The 21023-nt window shown below is 40.9% G+C and overlaps 1 long non-coding RNA gene across 1 annotated transcript; it reads left to right on the top strand.

The window, feature by feature from the left end:
* The first annotated feature begins 5077 nt into the window (after positions 1 to 5077).
* LOC131191512 (uncharacterized) lies at positions 5078 to 18692 on the top strand. Its single transcript, XR_009153523.1, has 2 exons — positions 5078 to 5301; positions 17572 to 18692. It is a non-coding gene; the product is annotated as an uncharacterized LOC131191512 (long non-coding RNA).
* Positions 18693 to 21023: the final 2331 nt, after the last annotated feature.

The raw sequence follows: 21023 nt of genomic DNA on the forward strand, positions 1-21023 counted from the left end.
TAAAGCCTTACAGTTTGCTATGAAATACATAGATGCTCATTTCTCATTTCCTACTAGGGCCAGACCTTACCTCTTTTAGCTTCCAGCCTTTAATCACTGAACTGTCCAAATAAATACAGTACGACATGAAGATAATATAATTCATTGCATTAATCCGCCACTAAATAGCCAGTAAACTCAGGGGAAATTCATTACAAAAAATAAATCAATACAGCAGATACATGTTCTTTGTCAGATTTCTGACTCAGGAATGCATGTTGATTAGCAATAGAATATGTAGATATTACATAGCAAATAAGACAGGGTCGTGCTGGGGACTTTGGACAATATCTGCACGATAAAATCGCTCAGATTCGGGATGGGCTGGACTCTGATAGGGTGGGTTCAGGTGAGATGATGGAGGATGTTCTTGGTGAGGTTTTCTGGGATGAGTTTGAGCCTGTGGTTCCCGAGGACATGGACAGGATACTGAGGAGGTTGAAGGCTACCACATGTTTATTGGACCCATGTCCCTCCTGATTGGTACTGGCCACACAGGAGGTTACACGAGGCTGGTTACAGGGAATTGTAAATGCTTCTTTGAGGGAGGGTGTCTTCCCGTCCGCCTTGAAGGAGGCAGTGATGAGGCCCCTCCTCAAGAAGCCTTCCCTGGATCCAGCTGTTTTATCAAACTACCGTCCTGTCTCCAACCTTCGTTTCTTGGCGAAGGTTGTTGAGAGTGTGGTGGCATGACAACTTCCTCGGTACCTGGAGGAAACTGTCTATTTAGACCCGTTACAGTCCGACTTCTGACCTGGTTACAGCACAGAGACGGCTTTGGTCGAATTGGTTGATGATCTCTGGAGGGCTCAGGATAGGAGTTGTTCCTCTGTCCTGGTCCTATTAGACCACTCAGCGGCTTTTGATACTATCAACCATGGTATCCTGCTGTGACGATTAGAGGGATTGGGAGTGGAGGGCACCGTTTTTCGGTAGTTCTCCTCCTATCTCTCTGACCGGTCGCAGACAGTGTTGGCAGGGGAGCAGAGGTAGACCACGAGGCACCTCACTTGTGGGGTGCCGCAGGGGTCAGTTCTCTCACCTCTCCTGTTCAACATCTATATGAAGCCGCTAGGGGAGATCATCTGTGGTTTTGGGGTGCAATATCATCAGTACGCTGAAGATACTCAGCGGTACGTCTCCACCCCGGACCACCCCAATGAAGCTGCCAACGTGATGTCCCGGTGTTTGGAGGCCGTGCGGGTCTGGATGGGGAGGAATAGGCTCCGACTCAATCCCTCCAAGACCAAGTGGCTGTGGATGCTGGCGTCCCGGTACAGTCAGCTGGTTCCATCGCTGGCTGTTGGTGCAGAGTCATTGGCCCCTATGGAGAGGGTTCGGAACTTGGGTGTTCTCCTGGATGCTTGGCTGTCGTTAGAAGATCACTTGACGGCCATCGCCTGGGGAGCCTTTTGTCAGGTACGCCTGATTCGCCAGTTGCGCCCCTTCATAGACCGGGATGCCTTGTGCACGGTCACTCACGCCTCGTCACTTCCCACCTGGACTACTGTAACGCTTTCTACATGGGGCTCCCCTTGAAGGGCACTCGGAGGCTTCAACTGGTCCAGAATGAGGCTGCGCGGGTGATAGAGGGAGCCACTCATGGCTCCCATATAACACCTCTCCTGCGCAGGCTGCACTGGTTGCCGGTGGTCTTCCGGGTGCAATTCAAGGTGTTGGTAACCACCTTTAAAGCGCTCCATGGCTTAGGACTGGGGTATTTACGGGACCGCCTGCTGCCACTGGTAGCCTCCCATCGACCTGTGCGCTCCCACAGGGAGGGTCTCCTCAGGGTGCTGTCAGCCAAACAATGTCGGCTGGCGACCCCCAGGGGGAGAGCTTTCTCTGTGGGGGCTCCTACCCTCTGGAATGAGCTTCCTCCGGGGTTACGATCACTCCCCGACCTCCGGACCTTCCGACGCGAACTCAAGACTCTCTTGTTTCATTGCGCAGGGCTAGCCTAATGTGTTGTGTTTTAACTGGGGTTTTATTATTTGTTTTTAATAACTTAATTTTAATTGTTAGCCAAAATTTAATCAGATTTTTATAGTGTTTTTAATTTATCTATATATATTGCATGAATTCTGTTTTACGTTGGCTGTGAACCGCCTTGAGTCCTTCGGGAGAAGGGTGGTATAGAAATTTAATAAATGAAATGAAATGAAATGACATGAAATGAAATGAAGACAAGAAGGAAGTGGCCAGTTTGATCCCTCCTGAGATTTTGGACTGAAATTTTGATCATCCCTGAAGATTGGATAGGCTAATTAAGGGATATGAAAATAATGTCCAAAAATGTCTGGAATTCATCAAGCTGTCTGTTCCTGATACAAGGGATGAAAAACCTCTGACCAATCAGTTGAATCTGGCACTCTTCCTTGTCCTCCTATATACACCATAATTAGGATGGTTTTTTAAAAAGAATTTCTAATATATTTATAAATTTATAATATAAGCTAAACCAGAGGTTTAGTCTTCGAGCTTTCAGACTTGTGTTCAATGGTGAAATCTGAACTGGTTTACTACCGGTTTGCTGGCTGCACATGCGTGCTGCGCACACATGCGCAGTGCGCACCACGCACCAAATGCGAGGTGTGTGTGCATGCAGTGCACGCCAAAAGGAGGCATGGGGTAAGTAGAACAGTGCATGTGGGGGGGGGGGTTGATCAGCTGTGACACACGATTTTTTTTTACTTTTAAAAGATTTTTTTTTACAACCTATTCAGCTGAAGAGGTTGTAAAAAAATGCTTTTAAAAGTAAAACAAAAGCCTCTGGTGATCACGTGGCTCAGCTGGGATCATCAGAGCCTTTTTTTTAACCTTTTAAAAGCATTTTTTTTACAATCTCTTCGGACAAAGAGGTTGTAAAAAAAATGCTTTTAAAAATAAAAAATGGCTCTGATGATCGTGCGGCTCAACTGGGCATGGGCGGGGTGGGGGGGCCAGGGATTTTTGCTACCAGTTCTCCGAACCACCCGCTGCCATCGCTACCGGATCGACCGATCCGTTCCAGACTGGGAGCATTTCACCCCTGGTTGTGCTGCAGCCCAACGTCAGAGAACTTCTCTCTCTCTTAGTTTCTTCTCATCACACTTTTTCTCCCCCCATTCACAAAAATGTTATGGCATCCTCTAAGCCAGGGGTGTCCAAACTTGGTCCCTTTAAGACTTGTGGACTTCAACTCCCAGAGTCCCTCAGCCAGCAAAGCTGGCTGAGGAACTCTGGGAATTGAAGTCCACAAGTCTTAAAGGGACCAAGTTTGGACACCCCTGCCTCTTAGCAGGAATCAGACTTCTTTTTGAATGATTCCAGAAAGCAAGACAGAGTATTTGTCTTTGCGTTCAGAAAAAAAAAATATTTAGAAGATAATGCATTTCAGATCACAATAGATGGGGATACACTTAAGAAGAAGAACCAGTTATGACAGAAAGACAAGTAAAGGTTGCCTCGTGATGACTTTACCAGGTCAAGGATGAATGAGAAAACTTGGCTTTGATCCACCTAGGATTCTACAGCTGTTTCAGTTGAGTTCTTCACTGGCTGATATTAAAAAAACAACAACTAATCCCCAGTGTTTATTCTAGTTAGTACTTGGATGGGAAATCTGAGTTATAGGCCAGAGAGGGAAATAGGAAAAATATCTCCAAAAAAGGTATTGGCTAATCCATGGGCATTCACAAGAGGGCCAAGGGGAAGCATGTGATGAAATACACATTTCAGCATCCACCCTTTGAAGTTCAAATAACCCTCCTGCCCCCTTTGGGTATATAGGTTAGGATGGCAGATTAAATTGTTTGTAATAATAATTATTGAATAACACTAGAATGGCCTTGACTACATCCTGTTTTTCTCCTGTATTTATTTTAGTTGCAATTATATTAGTTTTCAATCCTATATTAGCCACAAAAACCTGCAAGTAGGAGAAGATGTAGGAGATAACCAGGCTGAGCCCAAGTGCAGAGTAAAACACATCATCAGTCCCTACACCCCCAAATGAGACCTAAGTCCAACCCTCCTTGAAGTCCATTTACTTTTATTTGTTGCCAAGTTGTCTTGACCATTAGTAGATGAGATTCTTGTATGTCGCATGGAATACACAGTGCTTTTGAACTCTATCCTGGTTTCTTGTGCCTGACAGTAGAACAACTGTGGCAAAAGAAAGCAAATATAGTAGTAAAAGGCACCTTGGATATAATTCCAAAATATCTGGAGCACCACTTGAACACCATCAGCATTGAGAAAATCATGATCAGTCAGTTGCAAAAGGCAGCTTACTTGGAAGAGCTTACATCCTGAACAATACCTTTATGCAACACCATCTGTTTATCCCAGGTGCATGGTAAGGACTCGATAGGTGGATAAAAATGCCAAATCCAGTTTAAACATCTGGCTGATTGTGCAATCAACCAAAATAATGAATTAATATCTAGACTTCAGCATGTAGATCTCCTCAATTGAGTTATATGTTTATGTATTTTATCTGATTTATAGTTACTGCAACTGACAAGACCCTTAAAGTTGCAAATATATACAAAACCATATAATAAAAATTCTGACAAAGACTCCCAAAACTATACATACATACATACATACATACATACATACATACTATTTTCCCCTAAAATAAGCCCCACCCCAAAAAGAAGCCCTATCATGTTTTTGAACGCATGTGCTCAAATTAAGCCCTACCCCCAAAATTAGCCCTAATTAAGACCCTGCCCAGAGGGTGGGGTGAGGCACACAATTTAAAATTAAGCTAGGGTGGGGAAGGGGGTGGGTTAGAGCTGCCCTACTTACGATGCCTCGCACATTCTGACACCTGCCTCATCTTCTCTGGGGCTGCTTCTTCTGCAGTCCACTTTTTCTGCACCTGCTTGAGGCTGCTCACACGTGTTGTTCACATGTGTTGCTCACATGTGTTGTTCACATGTGTTGCACATCACCCCTGGCCTCAGTTTCGTCATCAGAGCCTTCTGGAAAGCCCTCTGCAGCTGAGAAACAGGCTCTGGATTGACACACAGGCAACTCTGTTATCGGCTGCAGAGGGCTTTCTGGAAGGCCTCTGAAGGTGAAACAGAAGCCTGGGGTGCCTTGCGCGTCAATCCAGAGCCCGTTTTTCAGCTGCAGAGGGATTTCCAGAAGGCTCTGCTGGCGAAACGGAGCCTGGGGGGCAACACACGTGAGTGGTGGCAACTGGCCGCAGAAGAATTGGGCCGGCTGCAAGCTCCTGCTGGGCAAGGCTGTTGGTGCTGCCACCACGAGGTGAGTCAATAAGAACCCCTTGAAAGGAAGCCCTAGCCATTTTTGGGGTGGTGGTCAAAAGACAATAAGGTCTTATTTTCAGGGAAACACATTACATACACATATTCTTTGATACTGTGTTTTAAATAATTAAATATTCTTCCCTCTTTTTCCCTTTGTAAGGATAAACTTAATAAACATAACACATGTAATTCATTAATTCATTATTTACTCAAGTTGGGCTTTCAATGATAGCAATTACACTTTATCTGCATCACAAGGAAATCATCCAAAATGCAGAATACACAGAGAGCTTCTCCAGTAAACTGACTCAAGGTGTTATCTAAGCTTTGTATTTGCAATGTAATGGGCATCCCAATGAACATCAATACATCTGAAACTTCACAGTGATTCTGACATATTACTATGTACTGCTCAGTTCAGTGGGCAGGAACATCACAATGTTTGCCAAGATTGCAAACAGAAGCCTTTGAAAACCAGATGGGTGGGAGGAGAGAAGGATGTATGATTGAATGAGGGTTTGGGAGCATAGATTGTAAACAGATGTCTTCAGGCTCAGACAGGTCTTTCAGTGCTAGTCCCTGAATATGGGAACTGAGAGAAAAGCAATACAATGAATACTTGAGGGAACTCCTTACAGGGTACAAGTGAAATAACAAGGATTTGCAAAGTGTGGGGAATCTTGCAGAGGCACGGAAAACATTCCTGCAAAAAAAATGTCTTGTAAAGATCAACCTTTGGAGGCGGTTCACTAGGTGGTTCAGTGGCTAAGACACTGAGCTTGTCAATTAGAAAGGTCGGTGGTTCGAATCCCTAGTATAGGTTTTCTGTGTGACCAGGGAGTTGGACTAGATGACCTCCAAGGTCCCTTCCAACTCTGTTACTGTTACTTCGAGGTTAAAAAGCTTGTGGAATGATGTTAACAGTGCAGGGGGCTCTGAGAAAAAAAATCAAACTCTCTTCAGAGACCTTGGGAAAGGTTCTTCTGGATGATAGCGGTATGATCAAGATACCATAAATGTTCTGCAAATGTGGCACATTTAAAACAATTATTTAAGACGCCGCTTCCCCTATTCCCAGTAGCTTGCAAGTTTCCAAGCCAACACGAAAGTGAATTGCAATTGCAAGAATGTTGACTTGTTCCATTATTCAATTACTTACATTATTTCACTGGCCTAGAAACTATTGTGTTGTTTCTTGCTGTCCTTTTACTGACATCCCTGGGAAGGCAGATGTTTCTCTGGGGAAAGTCATTGTGAAAAATCCTATGTGCCGAGAAATGTCTATAGGCTTTTTAAAATCTGGTTTGGTTCATGCGATCACTTAAACAATTCTGTTTTTCAGAATTGACCATTGTCATTAAAGCAGGGGTCTCCAACCTTGGCAACTTGAAGACTTGTGGACTTCAACTCCCAGAGTTCCTCCTGGGAGACTTCAACTCCCAGAGTCAGCAAAGCTGGCTGAGGAACTCTGGGAGTTGAAGTCCACAAGTCTTAAAGTTGCCAAGGTTGGAGACCCCTGCAATAGAGGATGGATTTGTTAGCATAAAAGATACCATTTGCTTATTTTGGTCCACTTATATTGTGGGCTTAATATCTGAATTACCTTTTAGACAATTGCAGGCGATAATTCAGACAGCAGTACTTGGGTTTGTTTTCCCTGGATCTTTGCTGTTTTATCTATCCAATCTGGGTCAGTCACTGGGACTCAGAGGTGGCATTCACTTACCTTCACTACTGGTTCACAAATGTGAGCTCACAGGTCACCTCCGCGCATGTGCAGGACCTTCTGCACATGCGCAGAGCGTCAAAAACAGGACATGATGATGTCCGGGTGGGTGGGCGGAGCCTCCTGCCACTGCTGCTACCGGTTTGCCCGAACTGGATATAACCAGCTGAATACCACCACTGCTGGGACCAGAGGTTTAGTCTTCTGAACTTTGGGACTCATGCTGGAGCCCATCCCCAGGGAAATTCTCTCTAGCCTAGCATAATGACCACCGATTGGATCCTGCAACATTATCCTGGGACACATATATTTGCCTTCATTCGTATTTTATCAATTATCATATCTGCAACTCATAGTTTCAGGTTCTCCTACGGCAGCAATCCATCCAAATTTTACTGACAATTAAAACAGTGCCAGAAGCAACAGTTAATCAATTAAAACTTATCTTCTCCATCTGGGAAGATAAGCCAACTTATTTCCTCACTATTGATCATTCAGATATGCTTATCGCGACTTTTCAGAATCAATTTGCTTCCGTTATTATTAGATAGGGAAACTGAAAGCGCTCCCTCTCTCTCTCTCTCTCTCTCTCCCTCCGTCCCTCTCCCCCCAGCCCCACAAATAAATAATAAATAAATAATATTTTTCACTTACAGGATTCCTTCCATAAGACCAAAAACAGGCTGCAGGGGCTGCTCTTTGTACAGTGTATTAATGCTGGTAATTTCCAAAGCCAAAACTACCATGCAAGCAATTTTCATGTGCATTATTCTGTGTCTTAGGCAGTGGTGAAATCCAATTTTTTTTACTGCCGCTTCTGTGGGCATGGCTTGGTGGGCATGGTGTGGCTTGGTGGGTATGTGTTGTGTCTCGTCCAATCTCACCTCAGCCGGGGTCTTCTTATCTGCTTCCGAACACGGAGGAATGTTCTAGTATGCCTCCCGGCCCCAGCCCTGGCTCCATGCCCAGACAGGCTGAAGAAGAAGAAATACCTCCAGCCCCCAGCTCTGGCTCCATGCCCAGGCAAATGGAGCAACTAGACCCCTCCCCCTCCTCCACAGCATGTGAGCCTGAGGGAGGTCTATTACCAACAGCTGCCGACTGGAGTGACCCCCACGTCAGAAGACTTGATAGGCGGAGGCAACAGAAGGAAGGGAGGGGCAGGCCTGGATAAGTGCTGAGTCATGGAGCCACACCCCATGGCCTATATAAAGGATCTGCTTTCTGGCATTCTCTGAGTCAGGCAAAGTCTAAACATAACTTGCTGAAGTCACTTTCTGGTCTCCTGCCTGCCCTGAGGACTTTGCTAGGACTTTGGCAGAGCTGCAGAGACATGCCTGATTCGGATTTCCCTGACCCGGCCGTCAGCGGAGGAGTGGGACACGACAGTATGGCAGGAGAAGGATACTGTAAAATCCCCATTCCCACCCCACTCTGGGGCCAACCAGAGGTGGTATTTGCCGGTTCTCCAAACTACTCAAAATTTCCGCTACTGGTTTTCCAGAACCAGTCAGAACCTGCTGGATTTCATCCTTGATCTTAGGGAACTTTAAGTATAGATTTACCTGAATTGTGGACAAAACAGGAAAGAAACTAATATTGTTACAATGACTCTTTTATTATTCATTCCTTTCGAAATGTGGCATATAAATCTAATACCATATAAAACTGTTTAAACTAATAATTATTGAACTAATTTAATTAACAGAAACCCCAAATTTGATAAAACAGCTTGGATAAAGAGCAGTTTGGTTTATTTGCTCTCTTTTTCCTTCTGCTAAGCGTTAGATCTAGATTTTTATGAATGTGTCTGTTTACCAGAATTAAAACCAGGAAAGAGAAAATACCTTCTTATCTTGTTCTTCCATATTTATAACAATAATACAAAAATTATATAACTATTTCAGACTCAATATAATCTAGAATAATTCAGTTTTGAGGGAAAAATCATTATTAATTTTATACTTTTAGATACTTGATAATGATTGCCAACATCTGGTGCCATGGGATGTTACATAATTAATTTATTTTGAATGTATTTATTTTTCAGCAGAAATGTTAATGGAACCACAAATAGCTACCAAAAATTAATGTATTGAAAAAAGCTCCTTTAGGGCATATTCACGGACAGCTTGCCTTAGATTTTTCCTGTATACATTTGGATTATTTTACTTTCTTGATATAGTTGAAGAAGATCATTGTTAGTCTATAATAGCCAAAAATGAGAATAAATCTGTTAGCACCTTTTCCAACTAATAAATAAAAGGCAATATTGCAGATCACAAAGTGACCACTTTAGGGAAAAAAAAGAAATGTCAACATAGCACTCAGCTAGAGACTGCTGAACTCCCATATATCAAAAGTTTTCAAGAATCTTAAAAGTTCTCAACAAACACAATGAGTTTTTAATGCACTTCAATTATCAGTTGATAAGCTACTTGTAATCTGTCTCTCATGTAACCTACATTTGTATAACTAACCTACCTTCCTCTCTTTTGCCCTCCCTATGCCTTTTCCTTAATTAAAGCCTATATGGGTTTAGCTAGCTATTTCACTGTCAAGTGACAAGACCAAGATGTAAACAAACGATTTGTCAGATGTTTCAATATTCAAATGTTCCCAGGCTAATAAACTGGTACTAAACTAATATTTACTGGCAAGATAAGAATTTGTGCAAAGATAATTTTAATATGCAGATATATGCAGATAGTTCTTTCCTTGATGATGTTTAGGAAGTCACTGAACACTGGGCTGTTTTTGCAAATCTTGGGGGAGGTTGGTGACGCAGCCTTTGTCAGATGAGGGTATGTATATTACTCTTTTTGTGGCATTTATTTTTTCCCCTCTCATTTATAGCATTGGTCTTGCTTTTTAAGCGATACGTTGCCCAGAGTCCTTGGGAGTTGGGCATTTAATTGTTTAAATAAATCCAACACACACATAAAGCCTAAAGTGTCTGTAGGGCTAAGGTTTATACCTAAACCTAAAGCACAATTTGAAAAACAGAGTTCTTTTCTCTGACAGGCTAATACAAGGAAAATTACAGGAAAATTAAAGCTTTTATGGCAACATACCAAATTTCATGGACGTCATTCAGGTCTGATTATCTAAGAAAGCTCAGAGTACAGAGTAAAGAGTCCTCCACTCCTCTACCTGCAGTAAAATACCTTATGCCACCAGACTTTGAATTTTGGGCTTAGACAACTTAGAACTACGCCGACTTCGGTCTGACCTAAGCATAGTACATAAAATTAATTAATTAATTAATTAATTAATATTTATTTATTATTTCATCAAGCATGTATTTTATGACAGATACAAGTGTAAACATAATTATAAATACATGTAAATGGTACGAATAAAAGAAAACATTAGGACAGGGACGGTGGGCTCACTGGTGCGCCTATGCACATCCTTTACAAACCTCTTAGGAATGGGGTGAAGTCAACAGTAGACAGTCTAAAGTTAAAATTTTGGGGATTTGGGGAAGAAACCACAGAGTCAGGTGGTGCATTCCAGGCGTTGACAACTCTGTTACTGGAGTCATATTTTCTGCAGTCTAGTTTGGATCAGTTTACCATGAGTTTGCATTGTTTTGGTTGAAGCTGAAGTATTCATTGGCTGATAGGACATTGTAGCAGATGATTTTACGTACTAAAAATTATCTGCCACAATGTCCTACCAGTCAATGACTACTTCAGCTTCAACCACAACAATACATGAGTAAATAATAGATACAAACTCAAGGTAAACCACTCCAAACTCAATTGCAGAAAATATGACTTCAGTAACAGAGTTGTCAGTGCCTGGAATGCACTACCTAACTCTGTGGTTTCTTCCCCAAACCCCCAAAACTTTAACCTTAAACTGTCTACTGTTGACCTCACCCCATTCCTAAGAGGTCTGTAAGGGGCGTGCATAAGAGTACCAGCATGCCTATTGTCCCTCTCCTAATTTTCCTTTTTACTCTTACTCTTTTCATGTATTCAAATTATGTTTATACTTGTATCTTTTATCTTATATATGCTTGATAAATAAAATAAATAAATAAATAAATAATACATAAAATAAAATAAAATAAATAAATAAAATAAATAAAGCTATTTTTTCTTTAGATCTCTAAAGAAAATTCTCGACTCCCCAGGTTTGATTGATTGATCAGACTTACATTCTGCCACAATCAAAATCATTGTTGTTGGTTCCCACATCAATGGAAGTACAATGAAACATCCATGGTAACAGAATATAAAATAACATAACCTAAAGCAACACAGTAATCGGTCACTTTAATGGTATCGGTTCATCTCAAAGATTCTCAACAATTACTCATAGCCTGAGGACAGTATGGGGCAGAATGAGGCAGATCAAATGGGGCAAGGGCTACTCCAAAGTGTACACACACTTGTTCATGCTTTGTAGGCATGCCTTGAAGGTATGTCACTTCCATTACATCAGGAAAGTGGGGAATCACAAACACATTTGCCTATGATGTAAATGGGTCAAGCTCAGACTGATTTGAAAGCACAACTGCTGTTCATTTACTTCAATGCTCTCCGAATCCTTCTCTCCCCCTTTTTTTTGTTTTTCTAACTGTGTTGCCATCTTTTGTGATGTTCAGAGATAAGCAAAGAAAGTTTGGGATTTCATGCAGGCCCAGATTCTGAATGGCCCAGGTTCCAATCTACCTATGTTGAGAACTCAATGCATTTTCTTACGTATTATCCCATTGTGTACTGTCTGATGATGCCATTTTTGGACTTAAATTGTGGTCATATTAAGAACCCTGTTGGATGAGGATAAACTTGTCATGCAAAGAAAATGGAAATGATTCTTAAATTGCATAAAAAACAATTAATACCAACCTGCCTTCCATTGAGGACCTGTATACCGCACGAGTCAAAAAGAGGGCTAGAAAAATATTTATAGACCCTCGTATCCTGGACATAAACTGTTTCAACTCCTACCTTCAAAAGAACACTGCACACCAGAACAACTAGACACAAGAACAGTTTTTCCCCGAACGCCATCTCTCTGCTAAACAAATAATTCCCTCAACACTGTCTAAGTCTGCACTACTATTAATCTTCTCATTGTTCCCATCACCCATCTGCTTCCAATTATGACTGTATGACTGTAACTTTGTTGCTGGTATCCTTATGATTTATATTGATATTGATTGTTTCCTGATTGCTTATTTGTACCCTATGACTATCATTAAGTGTTGTATCATTAAGTGTTAAATTTGTACCCTATGACTATCATTAAGTGTTGTAAGTGTTGTACCTCGATGAAAGTATCTTTTCTTTTATATACACTGAGAGCATATGCACCAAGACAAATTCCTTCTGTGTCCAACCACACTTGGCCAATAAAAATTTTATTCTATTCTATTCTATTCTATTCTATTCTATTCTATTCTAGTCTAGTCTAGTCTAGTCTAGTCTAGTCTAGTCTATTCTATTCTTAAAAAACAATAACACAACTACTAAATACCAGCTGCCCTAGTTTAATTTTTGTGATGAATATTATTATATACGCATCAGCCAGTTTGATACGGTGGAGAAGATGCTAGACTAAGAGTGGGGAAACTTCAGTGCTAGTCTTGCCATTGGCAAGCGAGCCAGCTGGATAACCCCAGGCCAGTCATTCCCTATGAATATTAGAGAAAAGATAGTGACATTTGAAAATGCTGCCAAGAAAATTACATTAACTTGTCTATGTAATCATCAGAAGTCTGACTTGGCAAAAAAAGAAGTATAAGTTCTGTAGTATTGTATTGATTTACAATAGTTCATTTAGTTACTGTTCAAAGTTACAATGGCACTGAAAAAAGTGACTTATGACCGGTTTTCACACTTACAACAATGGCAGCATCCCCGTAATCACTTAACAACTGTGGCAAGAAAGGTCGTAAAAAGGGGCAACATTCACTTAACAAATGTCTCACTTAGCAACATAAATTTGGGCTCAATTGTGATGTAAGTCGAGGACCACCTGTACTGAGGAAGGGGCTCTATCAAATTATTATCATGGCTAATTGCACAGTCCACTACATGTTTAGATTGAATTTGGCATTTTTATTTACCTATCAAGGACCCAGGGCAGGCTGATATTCTTGTTTGATGGTTTTCAAGTACTGTTGCGGGATGTAAGCTGGTCCAAGTAAAGTTGCCTTCTACAATTGACTGATGATAATGGTCAGCGGCTGCCTGCTAGGAACTCTGTGGCAGGAGGCAACAGCTGGCAACCCTCCCTGCCAGCTTTTCTATTGACTTTCTGGGGAAGCCAGCAGATAGATTGCAAATGTAATCACATGATTACTGGCAACTGATCATAAGTGTGAAAAGAATGCCAAGGACCCAGACTGGTATCATGTGACTACAGGGGTGATGGGGCAATGTTTTGTGAAATGCTTTATGGCGTGTAAAGCATCCATTTGGTGCCCTTTGTAATTCTAGAACATTGTTACATTGAGGACTACCTGTGTACACTGACATTAAGTCTTCATCCATCTCTGCTGTTAATTTTCCCATCCTTCAAGATGCATGCCATATATAAACATGCATATGAAGAGGAAACTGGAGACAGAAAGTTTTGCATATTGTTCAAAAAAACATTCCCAAGATTACGAATTATTATGAAGTCTATTATATTCAGAAATCTAAATAGTAGGTTTTTCTAAATTAACAGAGAAGGTAGTATCCTCTGCCATTTCATAGAATAGAATAGAATAGAATAGAATTTTTATTGGCCAAGTGTGATTGGACACACAAGGAATTTGTCTTGGTGCATATGCTCTCAGTGTGCATAAAAGAAAAGATACATTCATCGGGCTTCCGGGTGGCTCCGCTTCGTTAATGGCGGGCTATCTCAGTCCGCCAGTTCTGTGTGATTCTGTAGAGCTGTTTAGACAGCGTTAATCTGTTGTCAACAGCTCGTAAATTTTTTTTAAATCTCTTTTTTTATTATCTTTTTCTTACAGTGTTTAAGAAGAAAAGTTTATTGAGATTTTTTCCCCCTTTTTTTCCCTTTTTTTCTTCTTCTTGATATTATTTAGTTTAAAAATGGCCTTTAAGCAAAGAGATTTAACCACTTCTAAAATATTGGAAATTTCTTCACTTCAGGTACGGAAATTGAGAGAAGATATTAAAGAAAGTCTAAGGAATTTTTTACAGGGTAGAAAATGGATTGATAGTTAATGTACAAAGATGATTGAAGATGTATAATTAATGTAAGATCGGAGCTGCCTGGCTACCACTTCAGAATGATGGGAAAGAAGGAAGTAGAAGAGAGAAGGAGGTAGGAAAGAGAAGAGGAGGAAGAGGAAAGGAAGGAAGAGGGAAAGAGGGAGAAGAAAGGAGTAGGGAGGAAGGAGGAGAGGATGTAGATAAGAGAGGGGGAGGATGGTTGTGGAAAGTAGAAGAAGGTAGAGAAGGGAAGAGAGTAAAAGGAAGGGGGTGGTGACCGGGCAGATCCGATTAATTGTACATGATGGTACATTGAATATGTTATTGGATAAGAATGTTAAAATAAAACTTTTTTATAAAAAAAGAAAAGAAAAAAAGAAAAGATACATTCATCAAGGTACAACATTTACAACACAATTGATGGTCAATATATCAATATAAATCATAAGGATTGCCGGCAACGAAGTTACAGTCATACAGTCATAAGTGGAAAGAGGTTGGTGATGGGAACTATCCTGCTTTTTAGGTGCATAGCCATTACTTTGTATTTATAAAAACGTCTAGCCTGCTTTTTTAAAAAATTAACAGGAATCTAAAATCCACGCAGGGTTTTACCATCTTTGCTACAGTGCAATTTAGCAAGAGCTTGATTAGAAAAATCACAGCCTGTTGTAATCATAAAATGTGTGTGTGTGTGTGTAAATCAAATCTTTATTTCAGTCATAGCGATATATATTTTCACTTAAAGGTTGAAAAGTCAAGGATTGAGATCATCAAGGTCATTGGCTGAAATGAGAAGCCATTTTTCAGTAGCTATTTTTAAGGCTTGGAAGGGGAGGGAGGGGAAATCCTGCCTGAAATAGTGCTTAACTAAGACTTTTTGCACTTAATCTTAATGATTTTCTACAGAACTGGCTGTCTGAATGTTCTAGTCATCCAGGCCGCTAGTCCAGGAATAAATTAAAGTGCAGGGCACAAAAGGAGAGGAAAATGCATTATTAAAAAAATAAAAATAATGATTGACTAAAAGGGATATCAGGGACCTGGTGACTCAGTGGCTAAGCCGCTGAGCTTGTCAATTGGAAGGCCGGCAGTTCAGTGGTTCGAATCCCTAGTGCCGTGTAACTTGTCCCAGCTTCTGTCAACCTAGCAGTTTGAAAGCATGTAAAAAAATGCAAGTAGAAAAATAGGGACCGCCTTTGGTGGGAAGATAACAGCGTTCTGTGCACCTTTTGCATTTAGTCATGCTGGCCACATGACCATGGAGACATCTTCAGACACTGCTGGCTCTTTGGCCTTGAAACGGAGATGAGCGCTGCCCCCTAGAGTTGGGAACGACTAGCAAATATGTGTGAGGGAAATCTTAACCTTAACCTTAAAAAGGGATATCAGAATTCCTTAAAAGACAATTACATTTAAAGAGTTCGCTTTTCATGCAGTTATTTGCAAACACTATGTGGATGAGCATAGTACAGAGGTGTAGGGCACCTTGACCCATCTAGGGAACAGCTTTCTAAAATGCTGAGTTTTGAGATACAGACATTACAACTTGTCATTCCTCTCCTGTAATCAGATCAGAGTTCTATTGGCAGCCCTTACATTCCAAGAGAGGTTGTCTGGAGTGGAACAGAACTAGAATCACTTAACAGCATCCTAAATCAATGCCAATCAACACTGGCCACATGTAAGGAGGAACTATCTGCCCTTCAAAGCATCTTCAGGAATAGCATCTTCAGCTTTTCCTTCCTGCCGGTTTGGTTCCTCTCCCATTTTCTTCACAATATAATGCTGCAAACTTTGAGGAAGAAAGGTTTCCGATTACTCCCACTTCTGCATCTTGGATTTGGGTGGATGTGGAGGGAGGGGAATCAGAGCTACATTGCTCAAAGAAGTCAATGTCTGCAGGACTGGCTCACCTTCTAACTTTGCAAGCTGACTGAGATGGTAGCCTGAGAACAAACAAAGGTTGTCAGCGGAGATTATTCTTCAGCCCTAACCCTAGCCTTCTCTGTTAAGTCAAGGCATTCATCTCTAGGATTTACATCTATGAGATTATTTCAATAGGAACTTTGGAAATGCAATGCCTTCGCAGCCCTTATGCCAACATTGCTTTTTCTTTTTTTAAGTAACAGGCAAAATTGCAGGCACAAATTTAACTAAGCATTTTCATTTATTTTACTCTAACTCCTTTTTCAAACACATTATTACTCATACTCTCATCTGTTGTTTATTTTGTATTGCTGTATATTATTTTTTCCAAATTTTTGGGAACCATTTTAATCTGGATTTTTAAATAGCCAGTACCTCAGGGCACTGTTAGCAGACTGAATTTGGCATTAGAATAGAACAGAACAGAACAGAACAGAACAGAACAGAACAGAACAGAACAGAACAGAATAGAATAGAATAGAATTTTTATTGGCCAAGTGTGATTGGACACACAAGGAATTTGTCTTGGTGCCTATGCTCTCAGTGTACATAAAAGAAAAGATACGCTCATCCAGAATCATAAGGTACAACACTTAATGATAGTCATAGGGTACAAATAAGCAATCAGGAAACAATATCGATATAAATCACAAAGATACAAGCAACAAAGTTATAGTCATACAGTCTTAAGTGGGAGGAGATAGGTGATGGGAACGATGAGAAGATTAATAGTAGTGCAGACTTAGTAAATAGTTTGACAGGGTTGAGGGAATTATTTGTTTAGCAGAGTGATGGCATTCGGGGAAAAACTGTTCTTGTGTCTAGCTGTTCTGATGTGCAGTGTTCTATAGCATCGTTTTGAGGGTAGGAGTTGAAACAGTTTATGTCCAGTATGTGAGGGGTCTGTAAATATTTTCATTATAGACCTTAACTAAGCTCTGTTGCAGAATGGAATCCTAGCCTGGCTTTCCATTTATTTTGCAGTGAAACATAAGACCATATGATAAAGGCATCCACAGATGCCTGCACCTTGTATTTTGTAAACTTTTTTTTTCCAGGCAACAGCTTCTGAACATAGTAGATTGAATTTACTTTTATCTTCTAATTAATGACAAAATCATTCCCCTCCTGTCTTTCTGACAACAGTTGTTAGACTTTACAAGTTATTTTGGCCCATTTTCTTATGATGTGGTTGTTTAGACATTAGCTTTATGATTTTCTTTAAATTCAAGAGTACATTACAAGAGGGAGGAAGAGATGAGTCTAACATATATGCTTATTTGTATTTCATGTCTCAGAATATATTCTGAAATATGATGCTTTTGACGTGTTTATTTATTAGGATTATCTAAATCACTAATTGAATATTAACTTCATGGAACTTTTAATTAAGACAACTAAAACAATTATATTAATCTTGAAATAGGTAAGAATGATCCACTCAACCTCGATTGCTGAGACTTTCCAGAATAATCAGGAAGACAACAAAGGTGCTTCCTGGGATTAATACATGTAGTCTTTATCAGCCAGACATATGTTGTGTTTCTGATATACCCTGCAAAGAGAGAACAAGAGGGAAAGTCCCTGAAGATGATCCTTATCCATTTACTGGATTTACGTAGGTATATGTGGCATTAAAGCAACAAATTCCATTTCAAATCTATAAATATTCTCATTTCAAATCCAAACTTCCATGATATCATAAATGCAGATATACACAAAAATACTCCAAATCTCGATCAGAGCCTTTATGCATGTTACTAATAAGTTCTAGACGCTTAAGTATGACTTGGATGCTTGCAAATAGTAATATTTCCAGTTATATTAAAAGCTCATATCCATACGTATCTGCTTTCCTGGTTTCCTTCAAAGAAACACATGGAAGGTAGAACTAAAAAAAGCAGATGTCAACCCATTTACATTCTTCTACAGGAACTATTGAGTCTGTCATCTGCATCTCTATAACTGTCTGGTTTGGTTCTGCAACCCAACGAGACAGACACAGACTTCAGAGGCTAATTAAAACTGCAGAAAAAACCATTACTACCAACCTGCCTTCCTTTGAGGACCTGTATACTGCACAAGTCAAAAAAAGGGCCGTGAAAATATTTACAGACCCCTCACATCCTGGACTCCTATCCTCAAAACGACGCTATAGAGCACTGCACACCAAGACAAATAGATAAAAGAACATGTTTTTCCCAAACGCCATCACTCTGCTAAACAAATTATTCCCTCAGCATTGTCAAACTACTCACATTAGGCTGCATTACTATTGTTATTGATTTTCTCATCATTCCGGTCACCCATCTCCTCCCACTTGTGACTGCAAGACTGTAACTTTGTTTCTTGTATCCTTACAATTTATACTGATTGTTTCCTAGTATGATTTGATTGCTTATTGTACCATATGACTGTCACTGGGTGTTGTGCTTTGTGATTCTCGATGACTGTATCTTGTCTTCTTATGTACACTGAGAGCATATGCACCACAGACAAATTCCTTGTGTGTCCAATCACACTTGGCCAATAAAGAATTCTATTCTATTCTATTCTATTCTATTCTATTCTATTCTATTCTATTCTATTCTATTCTATTCTATTCTACATGTGTTGCTGGAGAAACAACAGAGGATCAAGTTATCCCCTCTTTCACCTGGGGCTGAGGAGCATTTATCATCTGAAAAGGACTGTGGAAAGGAAAAATTCCATTTCCACAACACTGCATTCTTGACTAGAGAATACTTATTTTTTAATGTATTCAGCCTTTCCTAGAAACAATTTCAACATAGTTCACAGCATACAATAAAAATGACAGTACGATTTGGTTAATAATAAAATGCATCAAACGAACAGTGAAGTTCCATATTCCATAAAAGCACAACAATAAATGCCACAGAAGAGCATTAGATTTATTGGGCTTGTTTAAAGCTGTGATTTAGTAGATTGCAAATTCTTCAATCAGTGGGCTAAAGGAAAATACAGTTTTCTCAGCATAGACAAAAGTGACAAAAAGGAAGCCAAAGCAGGACGTAGCCCAAAGATGTTGGCCCAGAAGCCCACCCAACCTTCTGGTTCCCACAAGAAAAACAGGCAAGATTGATGAAACACATAAGAGGGCCAACGTTTATCACTGCTGCTCGCTAAAACTGAGAAAATGCTACTTTTCTGATATCTCAGACTCCCGACCAAGAAGAGCTCCAAAAATAATACCCAGGAATTTGAACTGGGCTCAGAAACTATTGGAGTATTTGGTCTCTGCTAGGGAATACCGGTTTACATATTCTAAATAGATACCTCTCCCAAAAAAATAGCCATTTTCTGAATTGGTGGAAGCATATAGATGGCTTCATAAAGCTAAAACTGATGTGATGTGATTCCTAATTCCCATTCCTGGATTCTGCAATGCTGGTTATGGTGGCACATGTCCTAAGCTGAACAAATATGCCTTTGGATGGTATAAACTCAAAATATAGTCATGTCTAAAGAATCTCTAAATTATGTAGCAGCTATGTAACAGACAAGTCCTTCAACCTCTGACATGTGAGAATAACCTTGGAAGACAGGGGTGGGAATGGAAGTGAGAAGAGCTGCTGCCTAGGGCAGGGGTCTCCAACCTTGGCAACTTTAAGCAACTTTCCCCCTGAGGGAATGATCGGATCAAAGGGGGGAGAACCTGCAGATGATTAACAGGCAGAGAAAGAAACACAGAAAGGATCTGTCTCAACTTAGCAGAAGGTAAAAAGAAATTATGAGAAATTTGTACCCTCCGACATTGCAAGATTGATGTCAGCCTTCCAAGTAGACCCGAGAGGAAACATTGACCACATGATCTAATTCTACTTTATTATAAGGCTACATTAAAAGATTTGAAAATTGAAAGTACAAATCTCCTGGCTTGGGTTTTATGTTTATTTATTTTATTTATAATTACATTTCTATACCGCACCATCTCCCGAAGGACTCAGTGCGGTTTACAGCCAATGTTAAAATACCCACACCAATACAATATAAGTATAATAAATAACAATATTTTAAAAACAATTAAAAACAAATATTTACTGGCCGAATCACTAAAACGGTCAAAGACCGATTAAAACCCATTAAAATTTAGCTAAAATATATCTTAGGCTAGTCCTGCTCGATGAAATAATAAAGTCTTCAGTTCACGTTTGAAGGCCCTGAGGTCGGGGAGTTGGCGTAACCCTGGAGGTAGCTCGTTCCATAGGGCTGGTGCCACCACAGAGAAGGCCCTCCCCTGAGTGCCGCCAACCTACATTGTTTGGTCGACGGCACCCTGAGGAGGCCCGCTCTGTGGGAGCGCACAGGTCGTTGGGAGGCAATCGGTGGCAGAAGGTGGTCTCGCAAATACCCCGGTCCTAAGCCATGGAGCGCTTTAAAGGTGGTAACCAGCACCTTGAATTGCATCCGGAAGGCTACCGGCAGCCACTGCAGGCCGTGCAGGATGGGTGTTATATGGGAGCAACGCGGTGCCCCCTCTAACACCCGCGCTGCCGCATTCTGGACTAGATGGAGCCTCCTGGTGCTCTTCAAGGGGAGCCCCATGTAGAGAGCATTGCAATAGTCCAGGTGGGAAGTGACGAGGGCATGAGTGACTGTACATAATGAGTCCCGATCCAGGAAAGGGCGCAATTGGCAAATCAGGTAAACCTGATAAAAAGCTCCCCTGGCGACGGCCGTCAAATGGTTTTCTAAAGACAGCCACGCGTCCAGGAGAACGCCTAAATTGCGCACCGATTCCCTGGGGGCCAACAATTTGCCCCCCCACAGTCAAAGATGGAGTTAATTGACTGTGCCGGGATGATGGTATCCACAGCTACTCTGTCTTGGATGGGTTGAGCTGGAGTCTGTTCATCC

Source organism: Ahaetulla prasina, chromosome 1 (assembly GCF_028640845.1).
Source record: "Ahaetulla prasina isolate Xishuangbanna chromosome 1, ASM2864084v1, whole genome shotgun sequence".
Classification (NCBI taxonomy): Eukaryota; Metazoa; Chordata; class Lepidosauria; order Squamata; family Colubridae; genus Ahaetulla; species Ahaetulla prasina.